The 12,367-nt window shown below is 43.1% G+C and overlaps 1 protein-coding gene across 13 annotated transcripts in view; it reads left to right on the top strand.

The window, feature by feature from the left end:
* Positions 1 to 1,641: 1,641 nt before the first annotated feature.
* Positions 1,642 to 12,367, top strand: part of MPDZ (multiple PDZ domain crumbs cell polarity complex component) — a 161,420-nt gene continuing 150,694 nt past the window's right edge. For 2 of the 13 annotated variants that reach the window (XM_038552394.1, XM_038552393.1), the window contains exon 1: positions 1,645 to 1,807. The gene's annotated coding sequence lies outside the window, so the exon portion shown is untranslated. Of the gene's footprint in view, positions 1,808 to 12,367 lie in introns of all 13 variants that reach the window. The other 11 variants (XM_038552399.1, XM_038552400.1, XM_038552397.1 and 8 more) reach the window with 7 other exon arrangements.

Raw genomic sequence — 12,367 nt, 5'->3', positions numbered from 1 at the left:
ACCCAAGACACAGATGTGTTGAAGATACAAGGGATGAGTTTTCCCTTCATCCTAACTTCACCTTCATTTTCAAAGGACCCAGAGAAGATGAATATCCACAGATGCTAAAGAAATCTAGTCAGTGTTTTTATTTCCCTAGCGGGCAAATCTACACCGATGCCTACGTCTGAGAAAGCACAACGGGTCTCAGGCTGGGGGCACTCTCTCCACCCAAGGCATTTTGGCTTTTTTGCTCCCAGTCATTTGCAGGCAACTGATCTATTTTGAAGCCTTCTGAAAATATTCATTTAAAGCTCAACTCAGTTTCCCTCTGGGGCCTCGTATGTTTTGAAACCGTATTTCCCCTTAAATATTTGGTGAATATTTGAAAAATAGAATTGACTTTTTTTTCGTAGACCAAAAAATAAAAAAAATTTACAAGTCTGCTAAAGAAATCAGAACTTTCAATTCGGGATATTAAAAGAAATTCTTCTAAACATTTTAAGTTAGACTTCTGAGTATCCTTTAATGTATGTTCTTTTTTTGTTGTTGTTGTTACAGATTTTGTTTATTTATTCATGAGACACACACACACACACACACACACACACACACACACACACACACACACAGAGAGAGAGAGAAGCAGAGACACAGGCAGAGGGAGAAGCAGGCTCCACGCAGGGAGCCTGATGCGGACTCGATCCCAGGACCCCAGGATCAACGCCCTGAGCCGAAGGCAGGCACTAAACCGCTCAGCCACCCATATTCTAATATTAGATGTCCGTATTGAGAAAGGAAGGGATTTTCTTCTGCAGAAAAGATTCCTGGGGCTCAGGAATTGAAGGTATCAGAAACACAACCTTAAGCGGCACAAAATAGAGATGAATATGTCTTTCCTCGCACCATGCAATTCTGAACCCTTCTTTTATGTATATTGTTTCTGTCTTTTAATTGGATATGTCTAAGCAGCACAGTAACGTTCTAAAAGTTACTTAGAATGCGAGGTCATTAGTTCCACTCCCCATGCCTCATCGTTAAAGCGCTTCTTCTCATCACCATCCCATAACCGCTTAAATAAGCTACCCATACAGACGGCATCCACAAGGCAGTCCACATAATGAAATTTTAAGTCCTCAAAACCAGAAATAGGGGTTACCAGTTCCCACAGGTTGCCAGACTTAGGAACATAAGAGACCCCAGTTAAATTCGAATTTCAGATAAACAAGGAGCATTTCTTTTAGTGTAAGTACGTCCCAAGCATCCCAGGGGCCACGTCTGGCCAACATAATCACCGCTGCTTCCTGGGCAGTCGGGTCGACCGGGCGCCCCGCGTGCCCCCCCAGCCCCCCCCAGCCCCACCCGGGCGAGGTCCCAGAGCCCGCGCCCCGCACCCCAGGCCGAGCGCCCGCCGCGCAGGTTTAAAACCCAGGACCCGGGGCTGGGCCGCGCCCCCTGATTGGCCGAGGCGCGCCCGCCGCCCGCCGGCCGCAGGCGTCACGCAGCCCCGGCAGCCCGGGCCCCGCCGCCTCCTCCGCGGCAGCCCGGTCGGCGCAAGTGCGGCGCGCGGGGGAGGGGGCGCGGCGGAGCGGAGGCTGGCGTCGGGCCGCCGCCGGCCGGGCGGGCGGGATTAAGTTTCCCGGCGGCGCGCGAGTGTCGGTGCGCGTCTACCCCGAAGCTCCTCGCCGGGCCGTTACTCAGCGGAGAAGAGGGCGAGCGGGGACAGAGGCGCGGCCGCCGAGGCCCCGGCTCCCCGGCTCCCCGGCTCCCCGGCCCTCCGGCCCTCCTCCCCTGTGCGCCCCCGCCCGGGGCGGCCGCCGCCAGCCGGGTAAGCGGCGCCGGGGCCCGGGCCGGGAGGCGGGGAGGCCGGGCGCGCCCCCGAGCTCTGCGCGCGCCGGCCGGGAGGTGCGCGGGCGCCGGTCCGGGGCGCGGGGCGCGGGGCGCGGGCGCGGGCGCGGGCGCGGGGCTCGGCGGGCGGGGTGCGTGCGCCCCACCCCGCGCGGACGGGCGGCCCGGCTCTAGCAGGATGGGGGCTGGAAGTTTCCTTGGCTACTTGCTGGCCCCCGAGCTCCAGCCCCAGTCCGGGCAGCCCCCCAGCCCCCCAGCCCCCCCGCCTTTGCCCTTGCTGACTCTAAATGCTTTAAAAGTTTTTTTTTTTTTTTTTTTTTCTTTTTTTCTTTTTCTTCGCCTGGAGGGGCACGGGGATGGTGCCAGAAGGGGGAACCGCGGCCCAGGCCCAGGAGCCTGTTGCTCGCCGCCGGCGTGGCCGCGCCCCGGGCCGGACGCCCGCTCCGGGGTGACGCGGTGCGGGGCGCGTAGCGGGTGCGGAGAGAGCCCCCCCCCGCCCCCGCCCCCCGCCCCCCGCAGACCGGCGTCTCCGGCCCTGGCCGCCGGCCCCGAGCGCGCCGCTGATTGATGCCCGCCCCCGTCCCCCGCGGCGCCCGTGCCCTTTCATCCCCTGCCCCCCGCGGGGGGAGCTTGCGCTCTCGCCCCCCGCTTCGGCCGCCCCGCGCCCACGGGCCGCCTTTGTCTGCGATTCGCAGCCGGGGGTGCCGGATGTGCCTCGGGGAGCGCGGTTCCCAGACGCTTTGTGTCCTGGGAGTTGTGTGCGTGTGTGTCGGGGGTGGTGATGGTGTAAATTTTTGCTTGCGTTCTTTGCAGAGGCACAAAGGCCGGGCTATTCTTTCCAGCAGATCACATGGAAATGCAGGCTGGGACTGCCTCGCGTAGGAGGGGCCCCGCGACGGCGGGGGGTGGGGGGCGGGGGGGCGCTGCGCCGCGGCCGGGGGCGAGGCGGGGGCGGGGGCGGGGGGACGCCAGCTGGGCGGGTGGGGCTTGCGGAGCCTGCTGGGCTGGCGCGGACCCCGGACCCCGGACCCCGAGCGTGGGCGCTGCGTGTGGTGCGGGGAGGGTGCGGTGGCAGCTAGTGCTGCTTCGGTAGCATCAGACGAGAGGACCGTGACTTCAGCGTAGGTCGATACTCTCCATGTTCATTGGATGTCCAGAGGGGAAGACTCAGCAAAGTGACTAGACGCTGTCACCCAGCCTTGGTGGACAGCTGTGCTGTAAACATCCCTCTGTGTTTCCCTAGGCATTTCTTCTCATTTAGGTTGCCTTTTACAAAAACGAAACAAAACAAGAAACCAAAAAACCCCGTGATCTGAAAAACCAACGAGGTGATGGTTTGGGGCTTGGGAGTGTTTACACGCTGACTTTAGTATGGGTGACTACAATGAACTTTTTTTAAGGGTCACATGATCTATATTTGGTATATACTTGAGCGCCTGATAGAATTTAGGTTAAAAAAATGCATTTAAGAAAAACAAAACTTCCCGTTCCTAGGTTTGAGCTATTAATATAACGTAAAGCTCTGGATGGATGCTCTGGTGCCTTTGCCTGAAGGAGGAGCTAAGAGGGTTTAGAGGGTGGTGGGGATAATCTTGTCTGGGCTGCCCAGATTTCCTGCTAGCTAATGAGCTAGTTTACAAACGTGGTTTTTTTTCTAGATTGAGCTATATCCTCGCTCAGTTCATATTAGGGTCTTTTATTTAAAAAAAAAAAAAGATTTTATTTATTTATTCATGAGAGACGCCCAGAGATGCAGAGACATAGGCAGAGGGAGAAGCAAGCATCCTGCAGGGAGCCCGATGTGAGACTCCATCCCGGGACCCCAGGATCAGGCCGTGAGCCAAAGGCAGGCGCTAAACCAATGAACCACCCAGGTGCCACCATGTTAGGGTCTTTTAAAACGGAGGTCTCTAAAGTTAATGGGTCATAGGCCAAGTTGGCCAGCAGCAGCCTGTTTTCCCCTAAAGCGTAGGAGTTAGAAGTGGTTTGTGCAATTTTATATGGCTCAAAAAATCAAAAGAATATTATATCATGGCATGTGAAAATCATATGAAAATCAAATCTCAGTGTGCTGTTATAAGTAGAGTTTTATTGGCACACAGCCACACTCATTAGTATTGTGTGTGGTGGATTCTTACTGTCTCTGGCTCCTTTCACAGCAGCAGTGGGAGAGTTGAGTAGTTGCATAGTTGAGACACAGATACATAGCCTTCAAAGTATGAAAGAAAGTATGTTGCCTTTCTCTTATTCTTTACAGAAAAAATCGCCAACCTAGAGCAGGCTTTAAAAGAATTGCTTAAATACTTCCTCGTGTGATGGATGCATTGCTTAATTTCATTGCCTTTAACTGTTTCTGGTGTCCTCTGAAGTGGCTGACTTTTCCCAACTAGGTAGTCAGATTAAGTGAATGTATTGGATTTTCACATTTCCAAGTTTCACTCTCAGAAAGATTCTTAACCTTTTGATTCTTTTTCTTTTTTGTCAGAATCTAGGATAAAGTGAGTTTTCTGATTGGCAGAAATTATGTGTGTAGTTACTCTAATATAGATAGCCCAATTTCAGGGTGTTCTTCGCTGAGTTCTAGCGGCTTCTTGCTACTGTGCTACCTGAGCAGGTTTTGAGAATCACAGTTTTGTTCATTTAGGTGGAGAGCAGCTGGGGTTAGAGGATGTCAGGAATACGTTTTTGCAGGGAAGTTACCACTTTAGGCAAAGCTAGTTTGTGAGGGAGCTTGACTCTTCAACAATCCTCTTCCCTAAACCTTTGCTAAAACAAAAAAAAATGTTTATTCTCAACATATTACTAAGAGATCAATCATATGTGTACATGCGTATAATATGCATTCTTTTCATTTCATTGGTATTGGTATTTCATTTCTTCTCTCTCGTTTCTGGTTTTCTTCCTCATTTTTTTCTGTACTCCTTCCTTTTATCTCCTAAGCCTGTTGCCTGTGGTTTAGGCAGGGCAAGATGTGAGTTACTGTTTTTAGTATGCTCCGAATCCCTATCACAAAGACATTTTCAGTATGCTCCAAATCCCTATCACAGAGCCTGTTTAACCATTAAAGGCTTCTTTGCATTTCAGATACCTTTTATTTTTTATTTATTTTTTTAATTGAAATTCGATTTGCCAACATATAACACCCAGTGCTCATCCCATCAAGTGCCTTCCTCAGTGCCTGTCACCCAGTCATCCCATCCCCCACCCACTACCCTTTGTTCGTTTTCCAGTTAGGATTCTCTCATGCTTTGTCACCCTCTCTAATTTTTTCCACTCGTTTTCCCCCCTTTCCCTTATAATCCCTTTCATTATTATATTGCCCTTATGAGTGAAACCATATGGTGATTGTGCTTCTCCAACTGACTTACAATGGAATATTACTCAGCCATTAGAAAGATCGAATACCCACCATTTGCTTCGACGTGGATGGAACTGGAGGGTATTATGCTGAGTGAACTAAGTCAGTCAGATACCTTTTAAATGCACATATATCATGAAGGAGTGAAGGCTGTCCCCAGAGTTTACTAGATATCTGCAATGTGGGTGTGCTCAGATTTGTGGGAATCCTTGAAATGTAATTTTGCCTTGATGCAGGCTTTCAGCCTTTGGGTGCTGGGTGTGGAGGCTCTGCTTTATAAATGAAGTGGACCCATTGTTTTGAGTTAGTATTAAGGGATTTAGAAGCTGGCATGCAACAATGAATTGCCTGGAAGATAACAAACTGCCCTGAGTTAAAGGCAGATTATTTTCTTAGATTACATCCCGAGTCTGACATCATAGACTTGACCCTCTTAGGTTGAGTTGCAGGTTGGCTCCATTTTGTATATTTATAATATGTACTTATATACATATTTATAATATGTATTTTGTGAATTTCATAAAGCAGCTTGAAAAAAGTTGATATATTGGACTGGAAATGTCTCCATACTTGCTAGAGCAAACAATGCATCTGGCAGAGAATGATCCTATATTTCAAAGTAAGAAAGCAGAAAACTTCCCATAGAATTCAGGACTGCTTGATGGTACATATGAATGATGCTATATTTTATTATTATTATATTTCTCAAGTAGTTGTACGTGATTTTAAAGTACATTTGGCCTGAATAGGAATTCACTTGATACAGTTACATTGTTACATACATTATCAACCCCATATTTATAACAAGAAAGGTATTATTTTCCCTTGGGAGATATTGTCATGCATAAGACAGCATCTATATAAACACTGGGAAGTGATGGTTAGTATGGTAAAGTTGATATACTATGATTAAATAATTACAGTGGGGTTCTGTGTGGGTGAATAAGAATAAGGAGATGAAGAACTACGTCTACTTAAATAATCTGTTGTCTTCCTGTGAAATATTTTCTGAGAAGATCTGAGGTAATCGTTTATTTAGTAGATAATAATGGACGGGTTAGGAGGTACATTGCATTGGGTTAAGCACTGGGAGGAACGTAAAGTATTGCTCTAGAAGTCTACGGACTTGGTTGAAAGAATAATCACACAGTGGGAAGAATAAGAAGGTTTTACACATAATAAAAGTTATACCATTTCAAAGAAATTAGAGATCAACATAGGATTGCTTGCTGGCAATTTGTAGATGGCCGTCTTCTCCCTGTGTCTCTCAGTCGTATTGGATTAGTGGAGCCCCAGGGACCTCATTTAACCCTACCTACCTCTTTAAAGACTATGTCTCCAAATACAGTCACATTCTGAGGTACAGGGGTTAGGACTTAAACATACATATTTTGGGGAGGTAGAGAGGAGGACACAATTCAGCCCTTAACAAAGTTCTTAAAAAGACCCAAGTTATAGGGACTCCTGGGTGGCTCAGTGGTTGAGCATCTGCCTCTGGCTCAGGGCGTGATCCCAGGATCCTGGGATCGAGTCCCACATCGGGCTCCTGGCAGGAAACCTGCTTTACCCTCTGCCTCTCTCTTGGTGTCTCTCATGAATAAATTAGTAAAATCTTACAAAAAAAAAAAAAAAAAAAGACCTAGGTTATAAATCCGTGGAGACCTTGAAGAAAGGACTGGTTTAGGGCAGGGAGGCAGGTCATACAGGAGGCTCTTGTGTTAGTCTAAGCATTTATTGAGGTAATTTGATGTTTGGGAAGAAAGAAACTGCTACTTGAGGAAAGAGATACTTTATCTTTGGCCAGAAGCCACTTTTCTTTTTTCCTGGTTTTCACTGAGAAACTGGTTCTTGCTTTTTATGAGCAGAGTGCTACATTAGTTTCCTTTTTAAGTATTTCATAAAAGCGCTAATTTTAAAAAATATTTTCTCTATTCCTTTAAAAAAATCAGTAAAACATTAAATTTGTCAAAGATGAAATGTTAATGTTTGTAAACATTTCGTGATGATTCTGGAACCTGATTAAAACAGCAAAACTTATTCTTTAAATTACATTGACCTAAAAACTGTATGTACTTGCATGTTTTGTGAGCAAGTAGTTTACATAATCATTTTTTCCCCTCAGAAATTTCCTCTTCTTTTTGGAAAAAATTGAGGTTAAAATAGTAATTTAGATTGTATATTATAAAATAACAAAAACTTTTTTAGGTGTTGAGATTAGTTGAGTTAGAGAAATGTTAATGCAATTTTTCCAAATTTGGCCCGCCGAGTTAAAAAAAAGAAAAGTAAATTGAAATTAAGTTTAAAGAGAATTTGAGAATTAAGTTCTTGCTTTTTTTTTTCCTTCTTGCTTGTGATGGTTACATTTGTTTAGTATAGGAAATTCTGGTCTTTTTTTTTTTAAGATTTTATTTATTTATTCATGAGATACACACAGAGAGATAGAGAGAGGCAGAGACAAAGGCAGAGGGAGAAGCAGGCTCCATGCAGGGAACCTGATGCGGAACTTGATCCTGGATCATGCTCTGGGCTGAAGGCAGCGCTAAACTGCTGAGCCACCCAGGCTGCCCGGAAATTCTGGTCTTTATTCTCCTTTTAGTTTTATTTATATCTTAGAAAACAGTATTCATTGTTGTTTTCTTATAAAGCACTCTACCTTCAGATCTAAGGTGCTATAAATAAATGCATGAGGGGAAAGTGAAAAAGGAAACTCTTGTAAGAGAGGAAAAACAGACATGAACTACGAAAAAAATAGGAAAGACCTATTTGGGTGTGTTGATAATATAGTGTTGATAACTTGAAAATGTTTTGGGATACTTTGCAATTTACTTTATTAGTTATGTTTTAAAACTATATAGTAAAAGACATGAGATAGTTATTTCCTAGTAACTTATTTAATAATAAAAATAACACATTTAAAAAAATATATGAGGTAGGCAAGTGCAAAGAATTAAACTTGCCTGTGATTGTCACCTATATATCAGCCCCCCTCAAATAATACACATGAATAAATAGCACTGTTTGTTGATCAGTAGATTTCACTGATTGCTCTTTTTCTCAGTGAAGATAATATGATCAGAGATTATTAAACATCCATACATAGAATTGAAACTGATCTCAATTGTGTGAACCAATGTCCATTGACTCTTGAGGAGATATGGTAATATGGCTAACTACGATGTGGCACATAGGAAACCAGTGGAGCATCAATTATTTAATCTCGGTCTCTGCTTGAAAGTAAATATTACATAGTCCATAGTTAATTTTGGAGGCTCGATCATGAGGTATTTTTAGATGTTTTATGCCTGTGGAAGGAAAACAAAAGAAACGGCCCCTAGGCCAGGATTATTGCTCCCTTGCCTGCTCTGTGAAGTTCAGTGAACATCTTTTAGGTGTTAAATTAAGGACTTTCAGACTCCACCCTTTTCTCAAGAGGGGGAGAGGGATTATTTTTCTTATTGATGTGTAATTTATAATTGACGTGATAAACTGCACATATTGGAAGTGCACATTTTGTTGAATTTTGGCCACTGTGTATCATCCCCATGATCAAGGTAGTGAACATACTTAGTACCTCTACAAGTTTCCTTATGACCCTTTGTAATACTTTCTTGTCTTGCCCTACTTACCCATCTCCTATCTCCAAGTAACCACTGATCTGTCAGGACAGATTAGTTTGCATTTCTAGAGTTTTAAATAAATGGAATCATGCAGGACATTCTCTCATTTTATCTGGCTTCTTTTACTCTGTATTTTGGGATTCATCCATGTTGCTTCTATTCATAGTTTAATACTGCTTATTGCTGAGTGCTAGATCATTGTACTGAATGGATGTACCGTTCAGAGGTTTTTTTTAAATAAGTTAGAATTCCTTTGTATTTTGTCCATTGTCGTGTATTTGTCCTTGGTTTCAACCTTGTTGTGTCAGACTTTTGTATTTGACATATTACTCAGTCTTCTTAAATTCATGCCTCGTGAATACACTTAAAATTTAAGTGCCCTTATAAAATGTATTTGAGGTTTCAAAATATGTAAATTATGTGTAATTTTTAAAAAAAAACTAGCCATTGTAAAAGAGACTTAAAATTTCCTAATATTTAAAAATATTACATGATATGTAAAAACAAAACAAACAAAAAATTGGTCACGTGGGTGTTGAGGCTTTCCACAGACTTTTATATCTTACCATGTGAATATTGAGCTCAAAGCTTTAAGACTGCTTGGCTAATTCTCTCACTAACTTGCATATTTTTTGTAGTTTTTATAGATTTTGACAGATTTATCTGTCACTTCCTATGACAAATTTATGTGACAATCATATATAGTAAATATAACTAAATTGTAATTTGGTGCCTGAATTATCCAAATAATTGCCATTCTGTATGTTACACCTAAGATCGTCAAATATATCAAGAATTGGAGAGAAGATGATCATCATTTTGTGAAAACATGTTGTTCTTGTTGGCATCATTTAGATATTTTGGGCCTTTTTTAACACTCGTATGTTTGTCTCTACTTTCTAATGACTTAATTGAAATTAAGTGGCAAAAAACAAAAAAAAACAACCCAAACAACATCAGTTAAGGCAGATGTGGTCTCTGGATTATTACAAAAGGAAAAGCTGGTTTATATTCTTAATATTAACAGCTAGTCCTTTGAGTATCATAGTAAAATACAGTTAATGAATGTAGTAAAATTATAGATGAGTTAATTAAGAAGCAAATAGTCACGTTTATTGAAAGAAAGTAAGGTCTCTTAAAATGTTTTCAGAGAGAAAATACCAGTTTTCAAAGATGGCCCCAGTGAGTCCTATGAAATTATATGTGGTGACTAAGTAGAGTAGCCTATTACAATTATCTGTGAATTAGTAAGTAGAGATTTGAATTGGTTCATGCTTATTTATCTTATATGGCTAAGGTTCATGTTTGGATAGGTTCATATGAATTTGGATTCTTTATATAATTTCCCCTTGTCTGAACTACTTGGAATCTTGCCAGCAAGATGTAAATTGTCATCTTTTTTGCTGACTTTCCTCAGTGTACTCTCAGCAATGTAGACTATCGCTGACTGACAAGCTTGTCTGCTGATTTAGACAATGACATCTCTTTGCCGTCAGAGGAATACAAGGTTCTCTCCAACAGTTCTTTAGTACAGGTTAGGTAAAACATTGCTTTTATTATTGTGAGCGAATTTTATTTTCTTGAGTGTATGCATAGTCAATTAACAGAAGATCCAAAGGTGAATTTGTTTTGGCTTAGTGTAGAGATGAATAAGAGAGGAACATGGCTGATTATATATATATATATTTAGATATATTCTTCTCTTTATAAGTAGGCTTTATTTCATCTTGGTTTTGATTCTACTGGGATTTTTAGTTTACTTCACAGATTTTGTTTGATATCTAAGATATTTTGATCTTGGAGTGCCTGGTTGACTCAGTGGCAAAGCCTGTGACTCTTGATCTTAGGGTTAGGAGTTTGAGCCCCACGTTGGGTGTGGAGTATACTTAAAAAAAAAAAAGTATTTTGATCTCTTCCTGTTTTTAATTGGACGTTACTAAGGCCATCTTCCATAAATAATTTGTCTTCACATTGGTTTAGGAACCAACGTGATGTGAAATAAGCTTTAATATTTAGTGTCAGCATCATAAATAACTTTGCCTAGTGTTTTGGCCATTGTGGGTGCTTTCTGAATATGGTACTTAGAGTGATCAAGCATGAAGGGTCAGTTTTGTCTTTTCCTTCCTTCCCTCCCTCCCTCCCTCCTTTCTTCCTTCCTTTATTTTTTCTGAACACCTTCATTTACTACCTTGCTTAGGGTCTTCATTTCTAATTGATTTTTACCACTAAAATAATTCTTATATATTGAATTTAAAATGTTCATGCTCGCTAGGGTTCCAACTTCTGTTGTCCCTCCTTGTTTATCTGTACCTTCTTCCTGATTAATCTTCTTTATCCCCAGCAACACCTAAAGCCCAATGATTGCCTACTTTTAGGGTCTTCCAAGTTCTTTTTCCTTTAGATACATATGTGTAGTTGATACATTCTTTCAACAAATATTTGGTGAGTGCCTTATCTGAACCAGCCACTATTTCTGGTTCTGGAGATACAGCCCTGGGAGCAAAAGGGACTACCACTACCACTAAATCAAACCAAACCAAAAAAACCAACAAAAACTCCCATGGAGCTTAAATTTTAATATTTCCTGTTTTCTAGAGACATTTCAAACTGGATATGTTCACAAATAATGCGTTTCTACTCATTCCTCTAAAAACAGAAGATCTCTTTCTGCTGTTTAAGCTAACAGTGTCCCAGTATTTCTTAGTTATCCAAATTGGAAACATTGAAAGTCAGTGTCTGTTGCTGTTACTCAGTCTGCCAGCCCCCAGCACACGTCTAGTGGTCATTGAATTTTTTCGATTCCCTCTGATGAACGTGTCTATATTTCCTTGTTTTTCTGGTATCTGCCTTAATCTTGGCTCGTGTTATTTTTCTTCCCCCCGCTCCACCCCGAAAGATTTATTTATTTATTCATGAGAGACACAGAGACAGGCAGAGACATAGACGGAGAAGCAGGCTCCCCAAAGGGAGCCTGATTCGGGACTGGATCCCAGGACTCTGGGACTGGATCCTAGGACTCCGGGGGTCATGCCCTGAGTCAAAAGCAGACGCTCAACTGCTGAGCCACCCAGGCTCCCTTGTGTTATTTTTCGATTGGCTTGCTTTAATAGCCGAATATCTGATTATACTATCATAGTTCTTTCTCTTTTTCATGAGTTATTTACCCTATTACCAAGACTGGTTTTCCAGAAAATGAATTTCAGTTACTGCCTGTCACTTCCCACCCATTCCCCACGTGCTGCCTTGCCTGCAGGGAAAGGGCCCCAAGGGGGTTATGAAACATTGCTTTCCTAGCTCCTGTCTAGTTTGGAAGCCCAGTACTATAGAACCCTTGTCGTTTGAATTCTCTGGTTTCTTTACAGCTACATTGCCCTAGCAGTTGTCCTTCCCTTAGCAAGACATGTTTTTTCCTCTCCTGGCTGTCTCCCACACACTCCTAGGTTGTGCGTCCTGTGGGACAGCTCACATGTCACATCTCCCAATTCTTTTTGATGCATGCTGACAGGATTGCATTTCTCTGTACTCCCAGAGAATTTAGCACATCACGCTGCAGTGTAATTACTTA

Source organism: Canis lupus, chromosome 11, assembly GCF_011100685.1.
Source record: "Canis lupus familiaris isolate Mischka breed German Shepherd chromosome 11, alternate assembly UU_Cfam_GSD_1.0, whole genome shotgun sequence".
NCBI lineage: Eukaryota > Metazoa > Chordata > Mammalia > Carnivora > Canidae > Canis > Canis lupus.
This window is presented reverse-complemented; position numbering and strand designations above follow the sequence as displayed.